The sequence below is a fragment of the Varroa destructor genome, unplaced genomic scaffold, assembly GCF_002443255.2.
Source record: "Varroa destructor unplaced genomic scaffold, Vdes_3.0 BEIS01000001.1, whole genome shotgun sequence".
In the NCBI taxonomy this organism is placed as follows: Eukaryota; Metazoa; Arthropoda; class Arachnida; order Mesostigmata; family Varroidae; genus Varroa; species Varroa destructor.
In genome coordinates, this window is record NW_019211454.1 from 65,174,967 (window position 1) to 65,193,178 (window position 18,212).

The following is an 18,212-nucleotide window of genomic DNA, read 5'->3' on the forward strand; positions in this document are numbered from 1 at the left end:
TTTCGCGTATCTTTGCTTCATAACAGTGGCATCTGCCACAGCTGCTTTGTGTTCTTTCTGGCACATTAAGACAAATCTGGCTATCCTCCCTTTTTTTATACACGATTTTACCTATTTATTTGCTACCTCGATATCTTCTGATTGTTCTGCGCACTCCGTCACCTGCCGGCTGGTTATATTAACATGAAAGTTGCCCATAGTCGTCTGTCGTTGCGCGAGCTTTCGCGCGTTTTCCTTAATTGAAATCTATAAGGAAGCGAGGACAAATCGAAACCACTGGCGAAAACATGAACAGACGGTATCGGTGACCGCGGGTGCAGCTGATGCTCGCACGACTATTATCGCCGCTGCCATTGCGATATTATTCTGTAGGAGCCGTTGTCGTTGTCGTCGCCCTACCAGCAGCGGCGGTGAGGAGGCCAAACTCCCTCGACCCATGCTGTTGATGACAGCGCCGTCTGGCGAGCGGAACAGAGCAGCAGTAACCACGACGTGCAGAAGGTATAACGTACATCGGGCAAGCAGCCAGCCAGGCAGGCAGGAAAATAAGCAAGCAGACACTACCAACGAGTGAACGAACGGCCAGTCGCGAGCGTCGCTGGCTTTGCTTGAAGCGGCAACGGCAGCAACATCGGCAGCAGCGGCAGCAGCGGCAGCGGCGGCGGCGGCGGCGGCGGCGGCAACAGCAGCGGCAGCAGCAGCGGCAGCAGCGGCAACAGCAATAGCAGCAGCAGGGGAGAGCAAAAGTAGCGGCTATAGCAAATACAGCGGCGGCAGCGGCCGCGGCAGTTTTTAATTCAAGCAGCAGCAGCAGCAGCATTCAACTGAAGCGAACGCATAGGACACGCCGTCGAAGCGCAGTCGAGAAGACGGTTCTAGTTAGTCCGGTGTTGTGTCCGGTCTGCTCACTATTCCAGTCCTACTGCCGCGGCTGCATCTCGTATAGCAGCAGCATTGGATTGCTCGCTGGTTCGCTCACTCGCCTGCTTGGCTGACTGACGACTGTGTGTTAAAGCGGCGCTGCTGCATCGCCATCGCCACGATCATCACATCACTTCTATCACAGCGGTGGCACTACACGCAGGCAGGCAAGCAATACCGGTCGCAGCAGCAATAGCAGTTAATACATACATTCACACAGTCATACAAACACAGCACAGTTGTCGTTAGCTGCGCCGCAGCAGCAGCAGCAGCGTCCTTTGTTGCCGCCGCGAGCACCATCATCATCGGCAGCAACAGCAGCGGCACACAGTCAGTCGGTCGGTCGGTCGGTCGGCCGAGCGAACGAACGAACGAACGAACGAACGAACGAACGAACGAACGAACGAACGAACGCCCGCCCGCCTGCCTGCCGGCCCATAGCAGCAGCAGCAGCAGCAGCAGCAGTAGTTGTACTAGTGTTAGTCGTAGCGGTGGCGGCAGTGGTAGTACGGAGAACGCGGAGCAACGAAAGAAGTTGCGCCAGTCGTCGTTAACTCACCGCAGTGAGTGGCTGTGCCGCTGTGCTGTTGTCTGTCGGTCCGTTTGGGGACGGTGCTGCTGGCAGAGGCTGTCGCGGGTGAGTGCGCTCGCTCCCGGACCGTCGACGACAAAAACAGAGAACTCTGCTACTGCGGATACTGATAACTCTACAGACGCACAATTACCACTACAACTGCTGCTGCTGCGCTGCTACCGCGATCGTGAACAGAACCGTAATGTCGCTCATAAGCACAACTCGCTGCAGTCGCTGTCGTGTTAACTAAAGAAAAACGTGGATGGATCAAGTGGATATTACCAGCCCAGCGAGTTACTCTTCGAACCGGAAAAGAAGGCAAGGGCAACAGAACTTACGTCGATCACTAATCCGTCGTACGTCACCTAGGCACAGGGTGGCGTATCGTAGACCGATATTCCTGTGAAGGCTGCAACAACTACAGCGACGACATCTAATAATATTGACATTGCCATTTCGTCTGTCGGCGAAACACGACGACGACAACAACAAGTGTTGGACATTCATATACATCCCACTCACAAGTAAGATTCAGGAGAAGTTGAATAGGGGATTCGAGGGGCAAAGTACGGATAGAAAGTGAGGGAGAGGGAAAGGGCGTGCAAGCTACGGAGGTGAAGTGGCAAAAGCAACAGTGCGTTCGAATGTATTCAGCGACGATGGATATTTGGGGGTATGCCTATGAAACCAGAGTGGGTTCAAGTAACAGAGGCTGAAGTTGTGGGGGCGTCGCGTGCCTCCGCCAGTGCGTCTGCCGAAAAGCGATCGCCGCCAGTGTGTATAATCTTTTCATTTTCTGCCCCGATCTGACAAACCAGACGGTAAAAAAGTGACAGCTACGAAGCTTCATATATATGTTTATACGTGTATATACCCATATATATATATATACATATATATATATATATATATATATATATATATATATATATATATATACACATATATGTGTGTGTGTCTGTGTGTGGAAGGATTGTGAGGGGCAACAGCAAAATTATTCCGGAGGAAGGGCAAAGTGGAGCGCCGACCCCAACGACAGCAGCAATCAGCAATAATGTCATTAAATGCCTATAGACATATTGTTTCTGAATGATCACTAGCTGACTGTTGGATGTCTGTTTTTCTGTGCGAAATGTAGTGCAGAAGACAAGTGGATAAGGAGCGATACGAATCAGCGGAATAATTTAAAGTTTGGACGCAACACTGAGTCTATTTGTGCATGATGATTTGATCTCAACTGATCTGGCTTGATCGTCGATTTCGTCATTCATCGGTGGTGTACCGCAATAAACGGCTTCGAATAGTAATCGCGTTGCCAAAGTGAACGGTCGGCCAGACGCGTACTCTCGTTCGCTCCGAATCAATTAACGAATGTTTATCAAAAGACGAGAACTACGATGAGGCAATTCTGGTGCTGGTGTAAGAGGAATTACTGCTGTTATCAGTAACGGTTGCGGCCGTGGTAATCAGTCCCTATAGTGAACGAGCGTGTGTTTGGCACTGTCGCTCTCTCTCTCTCTCGCTCTCACTCTCTCTTTCTTGTGAGCGTGTACGTGCGTGCGTGAGTGAGTGCGTGCGTGCGTGCGTGCGTGCGTAAAAGGGCCGGTCCTCCAGGTCTGTGGTGGTTGGCGACTGTTGTATTCAACGGCGAACTGCGCTGTGTGTTTATAAGCTGTGGCGGGGACTAGCAGCAGCGACGGCGGCCGTAGCAGTAAAGAAGGAAGCATCGAGTGTTGTTGTATGAGAAATCGAAATACAAAGAAAGGCACGACGACAGAGTTCATAAGAGGAAGAGACTGCTGCTAGGCCACATATTGCCCGGTGCTGCTGCTGCTGCCGGTAGTAGATAGCGCTGCTTGTTGGTGCCGCGGTCTAAAAGCGGATCATCGCCGGGGTCGGCTGGGAAAGGAGAAGATCTCGTTGCAGCCGCCGCCGTCGCCGCTCGAGACGAAGCGGAGTCATCTGCTGTCCGTGCGTTCGTTTGTCCGTCCGGTCATCATCACCACCCATTCGTCTGCCTGAACCCCAGCCAATTGTGTTATTTGCTGTTTGTTGTTTGTTTGTTTGTTAATAGTTTGGTGGTAGCCAACGAGGAAGGGCGAGAACGTGCGTTACACGTTGTGCGCGCTGTGGCGTGAGCGCGGGTGTGTGTCTCCCCTATATATACGCCTGTATATGTATATACACATATATATGTATATGTGTCTTGTGTGAGTGGCTTGTCTCTGGGAGTCTAATGAATGAAGCTCCAAACGGAGCTCGCTCACCTCCCGTTATTCAACAAAGGGAACTGTCGAATTTGATCGACTGAAGAAACGGCAGCAATCACTCCTGCCGGAGAGAGCAATAACAGCAAAAGCAACGACAGCTGGCAACAATTAAAAACAACCATATAAGGCAAATTAGCAAGCTAAGCATTTGTTGATCAGATCAACAGTTGAATTAACGAGCACAAGTTGACCGGCAGTAGAGTGAAAAAAGCAAGGAATTACCGTTAACGGATACCGTTCAAACCGTCAACAGCGACATTAACAAATAATAGTAGTTAGCGACAACAACGCCGCCGCCGCCGCCGCCGCCGCCGCCGCAGTAGCAGCAGCAGCAGCAGCATCACAACTGCAAACCGCAAGTTCGACGACGGCGACGGCAGCGGGATGCCGCATCAAATCAATCTGTGAACGAATCAAGACAAAACGGAGAGAGGAAAACGGGGAGAGTGAATGGTCGCGTCGGCTTTTGTGGCTGGAGCAAATTATCCACTTCTAATTACGCTATAATCTCTAACGAGATTGCATTATTATTGCTATTACTATTATCATAGTTCGTACCGGTAATCCTGCAAGCACCTGTGTAGCGACGTGTCGCTACGCTCACTCGAATCGAGTTTAACCGTCCGTTACTCAGCGCGCCATAAATCGGCCGTAGGTGCTACCCTATTCTGTGTGACCGGTGCAATTGTTACCGTTTGTTGTGTAACGGCAGACATCGAGTGCGTCAATAGCGTGCGGATTGTTATCACGACTGTAGAAGCGTTCCTTATTTACGGATTATCTTTCTGTTCAGTTTTGCCGCTGCTGTTCACACAGTTTTCGAAATTAAGGTAAGCTTTGTTCAGGTTCACAAACTGTGTACCTTTCATTTTCTGATGATTCCTATTCAGTTGTCGATGCTATTGTCGTCTAATTGTTCGGCCACGATGGGCTGTGGATGCGTCGTTTGCTTCACCGGACGGATTATCAATTGCTGATATACTTATATTCATTTTAGTCAAGCTTCCGTTGCTGTGTTCATCATTTGTTAGAAGGAAAAATGACAAATTTTCTTTGGTTTCACTGAAAGAGCACACCCTTTTCTAGCTGGCCCTTCCAGTTGACAAGATAACCTCCTATTGCTCCCAGTATTCTAGTTAGGGTTTCTTCTTAACCCACATTCAGTAAGACGCTCTGCCTGTGTTTAGCAGCCAAATATGGTGGTAGCGCAGCTTCCAGTCGCCAGATCAGTCGTGATGTTACATCTGATCCTGAATATTAGCATTAGGTTTTGCCTCTTTAAAGCATTATTTTGATAATCTTCGCTAGTACTCTTATGGCAGTGACGACAAATATTCTTATTAATATGGGGTTATAATAAAGCAGCGACTGCGTGTGACTTCGCGTTGTTCGGCGATAGTGCTGCTGATACTTTGATAGAAGCATAGGAGACTAGATAGACGACCAGCTTGTCTAGACCAGACGAACGCCGAAGTACCAGCGGCGCCGCCGTTCGCTCCGTCCGGCCGGCCGGCCGGCCGGCCGCCCGTCCATCGGTCGCTCACTCGGTCTTCGAAAACGGCAACCAGCAGGTAACGGCAGCAGCAGTAACACAATGGCGTTATTGGGCTCCCGCTGCAGTGGCGATTTGGCTGACGGAGTATTGCTGCCGCTCGTGCAGATAGAACCTGACAAACGAATGAACGAACGGCATTTTGCTTTGCGCTTCATTTCTTTGTTGCGTAGCGTTGCTGTTTCATCGCCGCCACCGCCGCCGCCGCCGCCGCCATCCTCTTCCCCGGCCATTGCGCTCCTGCAGCTAGCGTTGCAACCTAATTCTGGAAATTGACTGACTGGCCAACAAACTGAGAGGGGATTAACGAGGACATACCTACCAGTAGTTTATATCTATATATGTGCATATATATATGCGACCACTGTTAGTTTTCTAGCTGCTGCCGGTGGTGTTTCGATTGTCCCAACCCCACGGCAATGATTAAAAAGGGGTTGTTTCTATGGTTGCAGATGCGGCTAGCGCAACTGCAATGGGTAGCGGTAATACAAACAATGACGATTTTTATATCTTCTAGATTTGCCCACATAAAGACATATTATAGTTTTATTTAGTATCCTTATATAATCTATAGGCTAACAAAACGGAAAGAGCTTAGTTGACAGAAACTGAAGTGGACGTGTTGATGCTCGATATCAGAAAATTAATCCAAATCCACCTGCAGGTCGCCAGGTAAGAACAACCAGACGGAGACTAAGGGAAGTAGTTGAAGGAGGCTTATGAGCACGATCATCGAACAGGTGAACAGAAAAAAAACACTCGTTGGTCGAACTATCTAGATAGATATAGATTTCACTGTGCGACATATTCCTGTGATTCTTTACAACTAACTACTCTCAGATGTACCCCGCTGTAAAATTCGTTATTGCGACCATCTAGGTGAACCCAACACATTTAATGTATGCGATAATCATGAGCGAAAATTTGTGTGGAATAAAATGTATGGCGGTCACCGTTCGATTGATGATTACAGAGAGTACTTGGGTCTATTGTATTGAAGTGGCAAGGAATTCGGTTATCGTATAGCTAAAATACGTTACTGGGTTGGAAGCGTGCTTCTATGAACGGCTCGTGCATTGGATGATGCTCAAAGCAGGATAATTAGTTCTGCCTATCTTCTATATGCAAGTGAGGTTATTGCCAATGGATGTCAACCGGATAACTGTTGATGATTAGCAGGATTGTTACATCTGGTTGCTAAATCATCAGAGCTTTACACTTATTGAAAACCGGAAAAACTTTATGGATAGTTAAACGCGTTACTTCTCTTTCGTGCGCATCTTCATCACGTGGTAGCTACGGGTCGTTGGGCAAGGGACGGGCGGCGTTGCAAATGATAAATGCCTTTCCGTAGACCTTTCCTGTGTATATATATACCACGAAAAAAGTTGAACGAAAAGAGTAAAAATTGTTGTCTATCATGTATATGTTGTGTACCATGTCTGTATGCGACTTTGCTGCTATATGTACTTTTGGGGCTTTGGATGGGAATTTTATGATTGTATCGCTTAGAGTAAACGGAGATTTGAGGAAAGTTTTGGGTGATGAGTATTTGCGCAGCATTCGTCATGGGCCAGATCATTCTAAGCGCGTGTCGAAGAGAAACGCTTATACCTATATGCGTCGTTCGGGTGTCGCTGTACCTTTGTATCAGGATTTAGCCTTCGACCCCAGCGCTTTCATACTTTTGTGCGACGCAGTATGAACCATAAGTAAACATCAAGTATAAGTGAGCACTAGATCTAGACTAATTAAACAAACAGAATTAACTATGCAGGGGTTGGTTAAAGTAAGGGCGAGAGGAAGTCTGTGTGAGAGAGCCTAACTTATAAAATAATCACTGTTTACCGGTTTATCGTACTATGGTTATAGTGAAACCACTTCTACCTAGGAAACTACTTTTTGTTCGTCTATTAAGCATTTGTCCTGTGTGTTTGGATTGTTTTAATTGATTGCAGCACACGCCAATGTATATTGATCAAACTAGATTTACTGTGCGTGTAGTCTGATAGTGTTAGCCATGCAGGATTTTCCTGTGTCATGCTCAGTCTAGAGATTCGTGGCTCGGCAACCGTATCCCAGGCTGTAACGGCACTCTCTCCTTTTGCTTTTGCCCACTCTACATGGACCAATCACGGAGACTTATCCATTCCACATTTTGTTCCTCCCATTCAAGGCGAGTCGTCGGAGTCGGCCTCGATCGTGGTCTTGCCTGCGTGTTCTCCGAGGAAGATCCAGGAAAACCAAGCATTTCAATCGGCCTGCCTGCCTGTTTATTCATCTTGTGTGACTCATACACATACGCTTGGCAATATTTCGGCAGCACATTTTCCCTATATGTCTACCTATTTCTTTGAAAAAATTTTCTTTGCTTAACTGCACTATCTGTGTGTCTAGGAAACCATAATACTTTAGCACGTCCAACCAAGCTCCAGAAAATTCGAAATCAAAAGATACATGCTGTGTATCGTCAACAAAAAAACCCCTTTTATATGGAGCCGATCACTTATCACCAGTATTTGATAAAAATGAATATACATTGCTCTGCACAGATTACATTACGCCGTGTGCTCTGTTAAGAATGAGGCTCATCTTTGAGCTAGAAAACGGGCTAAACAGCGGCAAGTGAAGGAGGAGTAGATAATTATTAGGTGACAACAGGAGGGCATTGAGTAATAATGCATGATAGCAGTGGTCTCATCGAGACTGGTTTTATCTGGTATCCAATACGTATATTAGGTCGGTCTTCCGTCAACGTCAAATTTACGTGTTTGGATTGAAAACGAACCGCATTACCGGACGCTTGGACAGATATGACCCGCGAGAATACATGCGGTATACAAATATAGTATATGTACAATAATGTCAGTGGCAATAGCATTGCTGCGGTTTATGATGTGCTTTACTGTGGCGTCGAGTAGCAGCTGCTGCAGGACTTGCGACTTTTGTTGTTGAAAGTGGGTCAGTTAGACGGACTAACGAATGAAGAAATGGACGGGGAACTGACAAGCGGTCGGTCGACTGGACTGTCAGTGAGGCGGTAGTGCCGTTACCACGGCAGCGGTAGGCAACACTACTATAAACGGCCGTTCATGCCGCGACTGCTCTTCCTCCTCCCCCTCCTTCGCTCTCTCTCTCTGACAGTGACGCTGCGACAGTCCGCGGCTGCTGGCGCTACTCTGTGAGTGGAACCGCGTTGTGCTGCTAGCGGCAATAACAGCAGCTACAAACTGCCAGCTGCTGCTGCTGCTGCTGCTGCTGCTGCTGCTAGGGTTCGCCGCCGCATCTTCTGCAAATCATTTGCTTCAAGTTGCCTCTTTCCGAAGTCTTTGCTTTTTTGTCTCGTCGTTCCATTTTTGCCGTTTATAGTTCATAGACGAAATGTGCTTGAAGAACTTGTTGTTGTTGTTGCTGCTGTCTTTATTCTTTGTTACGATGTCCGTTGCACTTTTCTTACCCAAGTTTGCATCGGGTCAATAGCTTGGGACCGATAAAAATCTACGAATGAATTGGGCCTGCAAATACTGCTGGCAGTAGCAAAAATTATATGATTGCAGCTGTTGTTGACACTGATCGCGTCGCTTAGGAAAACTGCAGTAGCATCTACTGCAAAAGGACCATCACTATAAACGCGTAAATGGGCGCTATGCGTACAAGTTTCATGCGCTCTTGCGTGCGTATGGTACGTTCATTTTGTTTCAGCCCGAACGATTGCGGTCTATGCTCTTCAGTGACTCAATAAAGAGTTACAATATACTGAAAAGTACCCACTCTGGCGTCCTTTGTTGGCACTGATAAAGCAGAGGTCATCACGTGTCATTTGTTGTCAACGGCGTTCTCCCGCGCGCCTGTACCGCTGCGTAAAGCATTTCCCGGCTCGGTCTGGATATGTAACATATAACATCATACATTTGTCAGATAGTATGCACACCCTTACATACATCCGGATAACAATGTGGTACATTTAAACAATTACAGTTACATCAATATTATTGCAACAGAAGTAAACCATACCTGCTGCTACAGCTGACGCTAATTGTAGATATGGAGCAGTTTCTTTACCTACTTATGCCCTATTCTGTTGGCCTAGGATTTTCTGCACACCTGTGGCAGCGTTCGCCGCCGACAACAGCGTAATTGTTACCGCCTCCTACACTGCGACCACTTTTACTAATAAATATATATATATATTTTTTTTTTTACTGCTAATACAACTAGGGCTTTCCTTGTGCCGAGGAGTTTTTCGTCATTGATCCGGCCGTCTAAGTTGTGTGATGCTTGCCCTGTGGTAGAGATAGCTAAAGGCTACCTCTATATTTATTTTCATTATTAAACGTGACGCTGCCAGTGGCGATTCGTGAGAGCAGAAATGGCTTCAACAGTGGGGAACGTCGGTATCAGTAGTCGCGCGCGAATTGACGTAACCCTGCCAATGTTTATCACCTAAGTCTCAACATTAACTTGTGCTTTTGTCCATGTGCTGGCTAATCCTTCCTGTTATTCGTTGAGCTCTAAATTACATTATGCAGGATTTGACATTTTGCCGCGTTTCCATACACCTATGCTTATATAGTTAATTAAAAGTTCCATCAGGAACATAGAAAATGACTACGGCACACTAATAATAAGCGGCCAGAATTCGAGTAGAGTATCAAATAGGGTATTAAAAATTACATTGGGCTGCAGCATTACCTTCTCCCGTAGAATTGAAAATGTTGAAATAAGACAGCTCTTTATGGAGTAATTTCGTTGCGAATGTCAGCTTTCAGACGCAATGTTAGCACAGTTCTGAACGTCGAATTCAAAATATTTCATAGTCTTTTTTTACTGATCATCATTATTGCTTATATATTTAATTTTAATAATTATATATTTATTATATCATAACTGTGTTTTGTTAAAAGGGCAAATATTGACGAGTCAGTCTTTTTTTACGAATGTTCCGTATTATCCAACGCTATGATGCGTTCTCTCTGTTTTGTTAATTGCGTGTGCTGCCCCTACTTTCATCGCTTCTTTCAGCTATTATTTGATTGATGATAATCAATAGTTATATATATATATATATATATATATATGACAACGGTCATGTAACTAGCATCGTATAACCTAAAGGGGATGAAACTTGAAAAAATATAGCTCAATCAAAATCGGATTAAGTCTTTATCTAGAGTTAGTCACTGCCAATCTACGTACTGACGGACTCGCTAAATTTGGAATTGTCGCCCAGTAAGCAAGCTCCGTAAGTATCTTGAGCCTGTATTGTAGGATGATTATCAATGAAGTGGCGCAAATAATTGTTCACTATTAGACATAGGGACAATCAAAATCTCACTTACAAACAGACTTCAATGACAGACGGAAAAAACATTTCAAACGCAGTAACCCTAAAAATGGCGATCATAATAATTATGGCAGTGATACGGACGCCATCGAGTGCGTACGCTCATGCAACACCTTCGTGTTCTAGCTATCCGTATATGTGTATACCCTCTCGAGTTATTGTTACTGTTTTGCTGCCACAGTTGACACCGCCATGACATCGTTTAGGCTGTCTTTTGAGTTACTCTCAACGAGACTGCGCGCCCTATGATATAGTCCTCCGCTTCTGGTCCTTCCTTTTGAATAGCTTTTGCACTGTTGACTGCCCGCGCCCGGTCGGCCTGGTCTTGTCGTCGTCATCCTCATTGTCGTTGTTTCTGTTGTAGGAAGGTTGTAGGTTGCAGCTTGGCGCTCTGTGTCTGCTTTTGCGCTGCTACAAACAGCAGACCTTATTGCCCTGCAGAATACCGGCCAAGCTGTCGGTTAGAGCCTAAGTTCAGGCTGAAAGCTCGTTGTTCATGACAAGCAGGCTAGTCCTGTGCTATAGACTGTATATACCTCACCCGTTTCTGCGTTCGCTGTTGTCGAAGCTACCACAGCTCACAGTGGCGATGCTGGTGCCGGGTGAAGTCTCCGTGAGGTGAATAATCTTCTCCTCCCATTTCACCCCCAGAGCTCATTGCGACAGACCGCCCACCCGCTTGCCAGTCCCAGCCAAACGGCCAAGCCAGTTTGCCAGCTACTCCGACCACCATTTCTACAACTACAACTATTACAACTTCAACCATTGCGGTAGCAGCTGCAGCAACAGAACTGGCCGATCGTCCTCTACCCGCTCCAGTTACCCATCGTGTTTCCATAGCGTAAGGTCCCTCCCTAACCCCTTCCCCCATCTCTGAGAGCTTCCCCTGGACCAATAACACCGAGTGCCCGCTCTCACTATCTGCGCACCGGCAGTGGCGCCAACGCCAAGAGCGGCACCAGCGGCCTAACCTCGACCTGTTCTTCCTCTCGCTGCTCGGGGACGACTGATTACTAGAGCTCCAGCGCCGCGCCTTCATTCTACGTTATATCGTATTAAATTTTTGCATGATTACCTCTGCCGCGCACTGGCATTGAATAAAGAAAACAATGTGTACTACTGAGATAAGGTTTATCATGGAATAATGACTCGCAGGTTTACAAAAGTCTAATCAAACCATCTAAATTTACCGATAATAATAATATCCAGCCGTTTTTTGTTCACTTACGCTAACCTGACAGATATTTGCAATATGACAACAGGACATCAGCCAGTTGAATGCGTACACTTCTAGTTATTTAAGAATTTTTTTCCGACATCACATAGTGCCTCTTCTACCTGAAAGTGGATACGTTGTTTGATTCATTGCGGGACAAAAAACGCTGGTTCAAAAAAAAAAGCGATTTTATCATCAGCTGCCCTAAGTAGTACGAAGTAGCGAATTGGCGCACGAGCTGTAGGGCTAAGCATCAGTATCATTACGTGTTTTACTGAAACCCCTTTCAGTAATCAAACATTAGCTGGACAACCACAATAGCTCATCTACCCCGCTAGATTGCCCATGCCCCTGTAGGCTAAATTGAAATGTTATTAGATAAAATCGTGAATTATCACAATGCGCTGGCATGTACAGGTGTTTATCGCTAATGGGCTTTCCGGCATACAACTCTGGGTTAACTATGGATCAGTTGTTGAAGCAACAAGTCCATCGTTGGTTCCCTCAAATGATAACCAACTTTTAACCGTGCGTTGCTCTGATGTGGGCTACTGCTGCTGTTGACGCTTGAGTTTTCGTTGACCCCAACCAGGTAAGTGAACAGAGCTCAACACGTAAGCAGTGACTGAAATATCCTGGATGACATCACTATTAATAATCTGTCAATTGGCTGGATCTGCTAGCCACCGCGTGTGAGCCTACTTCTATGTTTAGATGGCGAAAATGACTGATATCTAGTGAAGCATCGGTGCCAAATGAAAGTGACTCCTGGTCAGCGGTAAGTTTACGGTACTTAGCAGAACTAGTAAGCTCTAAACTCGCATGATGTAATAATCGTCGACGACAAGATGTAGATGACAGGCATCATATTGTGTACACAGGCGATGCGACTGGAAAGCGTTTTCGAACAAATGTGCCGAGCAATGACAAATTGCTCTTGTGTTATAAATGAGTTGAAAAAGACCAATGTGCGCGTGTGTTTGTGTTTTTCATGAATGAAATGAAGTTTCAAATAGGTTTCCTTAAGCTCTTCTCAAATAGGCAACCTGCCAGAAAGTTTAACACTGAAATACGCATTCAGTTCAGAACATTACCTACCGTGAGACAGTACGCCTATCGAGTCCGTGATTTTTAATTTAAATTAACTTATTCATATTGACCATTATCATGATAAAGTTATTATTGCTTCAATTTAAATTCACTCACATTCCGCTATTACATCGTACACTAAATTAAATGATGATGCGTAGATGTACTTCTGTGGTAACAAGTTGACCCAGCGCCGTTCGTGCGTGATTTTTCGTCGGGAATATCATCTCTAAGGAGAACAGTTGTTTTCGGAACAGCCGCTAGATTACCACTATTTAGTCTTGTGTCATATCGAAATCACTGCAGCGGCATGCTAAAAGAAAGAATGACGGCGACTGGGACCGCTCAGTGCCGGAAGAGAAGCTCCCACCCACCTCTCGCCTATTTAGCCATTATCATCTTGTGCTAACAACATACTGATGCTGTTGCTATACTGTCTTTATGTTTCCTTCTTTTACCTCACCGCGCGCCTGCGCCTAGGCGTCTCTCGTTATACGACACTTGGTGTAAACCTATGTCCATGTAGATCTATTGAGTCATTGAAAAAGTAATGACCGCGCTAGCTAGATGACTTCAAAATTACATATTTCAGGTAGTATCGGTAGCGTTGACTCGACGCTCGTATCACTTGAAGACTATGATTTGGCAATATTAGATTTGCTTTTATTCAAACTTGAGGTATAACGCCTTGAGGATGGGTGAAACTTCTATAAAAACTTACTATATTTTACAGTTTTATTATGGTAAAGGCACCAATAAAAAAAAATTGTGCTATTTGTAGTGAAGGTGCGTTATCGGAGGAAACGACCCAAAGATGGTTCTGTCGCCCTCGTTCTGGAAGTTTCGACGTGAAAGATGCTCCTCGCGGCGGTCGACCAATTACGGAGAAAGTTGATGAATTTATTGCAAAAAGCTGAGCATGACTGACACGTGACTAAAAGCAATTTACTCAATAGCATTTCCATCCGCGGAACTCTACAGAAAGGCAAGGAAATCGAACCGTTCCTGAAGTGGTTGATCGCCGGTGATGAAGAGGGGATTACGTGCAGATAAGAATTTTTTTTTTTTAAATGTGCTCCACAAACTGCGACAAAGCCCAAACTGACGCCGAAAAAGATAATGCTATGTGTTTAGTGGGACTGGTGAGGATTCGTGCGTTATGAGTCGCTGCCGCGTGACAAAACGGTTGATTTGGACTTCTGTTATCTACAGCTAACTAGATTACAACAAGCCATTGGAAAACTAGTGAACAGAAAAGGCGTCGTCTTCCATTGCGACAATGCCAGAACCCATACATGTTTGGCTAGGTGGTAAGAATGGAGAAAACTTGGGTTGGAAATTTTAGTACATCTGCCGTATGGCCCGGATCTTGCAACACAACGTATTATCTCTGTCGGTTTCTGCGGAATTATCGTAGTGGTGTTGATTTGGTTTCAGTGAAGGGATGCAAAAATCACCAGAAGCGACAGAGGTTCTACGCTAATGGGATTGTGATGTTACCAGAAAAATGGCAGAAGATGACCGATCAAGATGGCGCATATTTAATTTAGTAATATCATTTTCAAATACAAACAAGTATGCACTTCAGTCTTATCTTAAAGTCGGTCAATATTTTCTCGACAGCTCAATATATCGAGATATACATGCACACATCTGCGTTTGTGCTTCTGTATGTGTACACGGAGCGCCGTGTACAACTGCGTCACCGGAAGGGACTGTTCCCTTGTGTCTACTACAAGTACTATAATTATCGTTGTTACTCCATCCTGCAGGTACACGCTAGCCATGAACAAGTCTAACAAGCAGTTTGTTATCGGCATCGGTGTTAATTTGGTCCATGTGTGTATCAACGAGAGTCCGTTACGGTATTTCTATGTTCTACATGTTCAATTGTAACTGCTGTACACGATACTCCTCCATCTCGTGCTGGTTCAGTTGGCTGACGGCCCGAATACATACTACAGACTTTTTGTCTGCCCATCTGCGCGTCGTCCGCTGTGTTACTGCTGGTGCCGCCTAGTAGTAGCTTAGCTTGGACGCACACCGGAAAAATGACGTCAAATTGCAGCTGGTGATGGTGATGACAGCGTCATAGGTACTCTTGTGTGTCGGTACGCAACCCGTCGTTGTTGTTGGAAATCTAATATAATCTAGCTAATAAGATTTTCTCCGTCAACGACGAGGGCCTAAAGCTATCCCTTTGCCGTGGAGAACACCGTTCTATAACCATTAAGTATCATTATTATTTGGTCGTTGTATTTTTGTTTCTACTTCATTTATCCATAGTCAATGCATTCAGAGTAGCCTATCTTTGATAATCAAAGCGTAGCAATATGTCTAGATGGAGGCTTGTAGAACGTTTTCTACGAGAGTATAACTGTCGATAGGTGAAAGCATAACCGCCTTGTATAGGTTGGCGAAAAGAGAACTCTTCTAGACATTTCAGTGCTGACAAATTAAATTTGATCTAAAAACGCCGTTTATATTGTTGTCAGAAGAATTCATGTTACTAACAGTTGCTGCTTTTCACAGTAGGGATTTTAAGTAAGTTAGGACGAGTCTACTTGTGTAGGGTGACTCAAAGGCCTAGACTGAAATCTAATCAAAACAGAAGTAAGAATTAATGGGAATTTTCAGAGTGACAAACTGCGCTTGCAGCTAACATAGATGCTTTATAACCTGTGAAGAGCGCGCTCGTGTCTTACTAAATCTAAATATGCCTGTAGGAGTGACTGTTTATAGAAATAAGCTTATGTTACTATCGCAAACGCAGTCAAGCTCGATAACATTTTCTCAGACGGCAGTGCAACGATTATTCGGAGATGTTAGGCGACGATACTGAAAAATGCCGCCGCAAGAAAAGACTTCTTAAAGCCAGCGAACTCCACAAGAATGAAGTCCGCAAACAAAGAGAATGTCGGCCTGTACTGTCACACGCAGAGGGCCCACATATGAAAACTGAACTGATATTTTAGTCAGCGTTTTTTGTACCTCGTTATGACGAAGTCTTCCAGTTTATACGCTGAACGTCGAGCGGCTTCGGATGACTATTTTCTTTTTGTGATGTTACAATACGTTAAACGTTGCGTTAGAAGCTGTTCCGTTGGACGATTTCGCAGTTGCACGATCTGCTTCCTCCAAAACCATTAGGCTGCAATGCAGCTGGACACATATCGACGATGCTAGCACTGCCACTCTCGGTGACACCATTTACTTCAACAACACGTATATAGGTATAAAATAAATCTCCATAAACTAATGGGATAGTGGAAGCGTTTGTGGGCTTTCGTCAGTTCGCCATCTCTCCGAATAGCGGTAATAACAGCACATTGAAGCGATGTGTACATTTGGAGACAGCTGCTGTTGCTGCCGCTCGTCAAACGGGAGTACATGACATGAGAGAGGCATAAAGGTCATGCTGATGCTAGTGGTGGTGTTGTCAAGGTTGGGGTTTTTGATCGGCGTCAGGCTTTGTCAAGTCAGACTATATCAGTGCCCCGTCTCGTTTCGATCTTGAATACGACGTTAGCTCTGGCACGAATAAATTCGTTCGACGATTGCCGGCTTTTGCACTTGTCCACGTTGGCTTACTCTGACTGACTAATTCTCATGGAGCACAAGCTTATGTGTTATATACCGCTATCTTAGAAAACATAGCATAGGAGCTGGAAATGACGGCGGCATCGTGCCATTGTATCGCTAACGAGCTGGCAAGAAGCCAGAGTGCCAAATTCACCAAGGGATGTCTTGCTTCCATTCGAGCTAATCAATTATCATCGTTGTTGTTCGGTTTATTTGAAGTGTTACATTGGTAACTTGTTTATTGGACGACAGACGTAACTTGACAGATACGTTCGACATACACGAGATAAAAGCAACTACCAACCTGTACAATGATTCCGTTCTATTTCTAATGATATTCACACGCCGATCCTTCGTAACAAGGAACCAGCAAGCCATTCTGTAGCTCAACGGGTGATCGGTTGCCATTTTCCAACTCGATGTGTCGACAACGCCTCGTCTCATTGACAATATCTGTGGCATTAAAGTATAGTGTACGTATGACCATATGGCGTGTGTGTGTGTGTGTGTGTGTGTGTTAGTCATTACATGCGCCATATATCTATGCCCGGATAGATGTAAGTTGTCGAACGACGCTAGCAACAACAGGTACTGTTATTGTTTAGTTGAGCCATAATCACGTTCCTATATTTCTTTTTTAAAGTTTCGGTCGACACGATACATATCAATAGTGTGATACGGTGTGAAAATATTCTATTGAGTTCTCCGTCTGATTACGTTCGTACCATGACGCTGGACAGCCTTTAGCGCCATCTTTGATATTCGAATTTGTGTGTCGACTAGTAGAGGGAAGCATATAAGCTAGAGGGCATGCGTCTAGTTTGTATGTCGTTAAAAATATTCACAATTTGTCTAGTCAGATATGATTGTGATTAACGAAATGGAAGTGACTATGTGTGGCTGCTAGGGCTGCACTTTTCAGAAATAGTATAGAACAGATGGACAATGCCATTACTAGAAATACGTGTGGCTGTAGTGCTTCTCTCCGTCAGCTCGAATGCATAGTATAGCATGGGCCATGTCTAATCTAATCTATTATTATTGATGGTGCATTATGGCCAGTAGCGTCTGCTCGATAATAAGGTCCGTCTCAGATTTTTGACGCTGGTGGAAAGCTTATTTGTACAAGAAACGAATCCTTGTCGTGTGCTACACAAAATCCCAAGAGTTGCACCCGGCTGGCACATTAACTAATGTACGCGATCTTATAAACCGCTGCCAGTAATCTCCTTAACAAAATGATTACGGGATTATATTATTATTGTCTTAAAACTGTAAATGATATATGGGGCAAGTGTTATTGAATTAGTTGCCTGTTTGCTTGAATTAGTTGTCTGTTTAGGACCGCGTATCCAATGTCCATAGTAGAACACGTCCAATAGGTATGGCTCTACCTAGTCTATAAGCAAATCACAATTTTTCTTTCATCTCAGGATTATCTTATTTTTTCAGCATCAAACGTTTAGTTTAACCAAATGCTTTTTTGTTTAGGGAGCAATTTGCTTTCGAAAATTTTCAAGACATACAAAAATGTTCTATGTCTGCATAAAAAGACGTTTTTACGACCAATAACAGTTGACACAGCTGCCTCGTCAAAGCATGTGCCTGTTATGGCAATTGTCGTTCTTGCTTCTGCTACCTTCTGCAGATTCTACTCTGAGCCA

The 18,212-nt window shown here is 45.1% G+C and overlaps 1 protein-coding gene across 7 annotated transcripts in view; it reads left to right on the forward strand.

The window, feature by feature from the left end:
* Window positions 1-2,004: 2,004 nt before the first annotated feature.
* LOC111243557 (uncharacterized) overlaps window positions 2,005-18,212 on the forward strand; it is a 55,512-nt gene continuing 39,304 nt past the window's right edge. For 5 of the 7 annotated variants that reach the window (XM_086992168.1, XM_086992170.1, XM_086992177.1 and 2 more), the window contains exon 1: window positions 2,005-4,595. The gene's annotated coding sequence lies outside the window, so the exon portion shown is untranslated. Of the gene's footprint in view, window positions 4,596-13,747; window positions 15,062-18,212 lie in introns of those variants that run through there. The other 2 variants (XM_086992181.1, XM_086992192.1) reach the window with 2 other exon arrangements.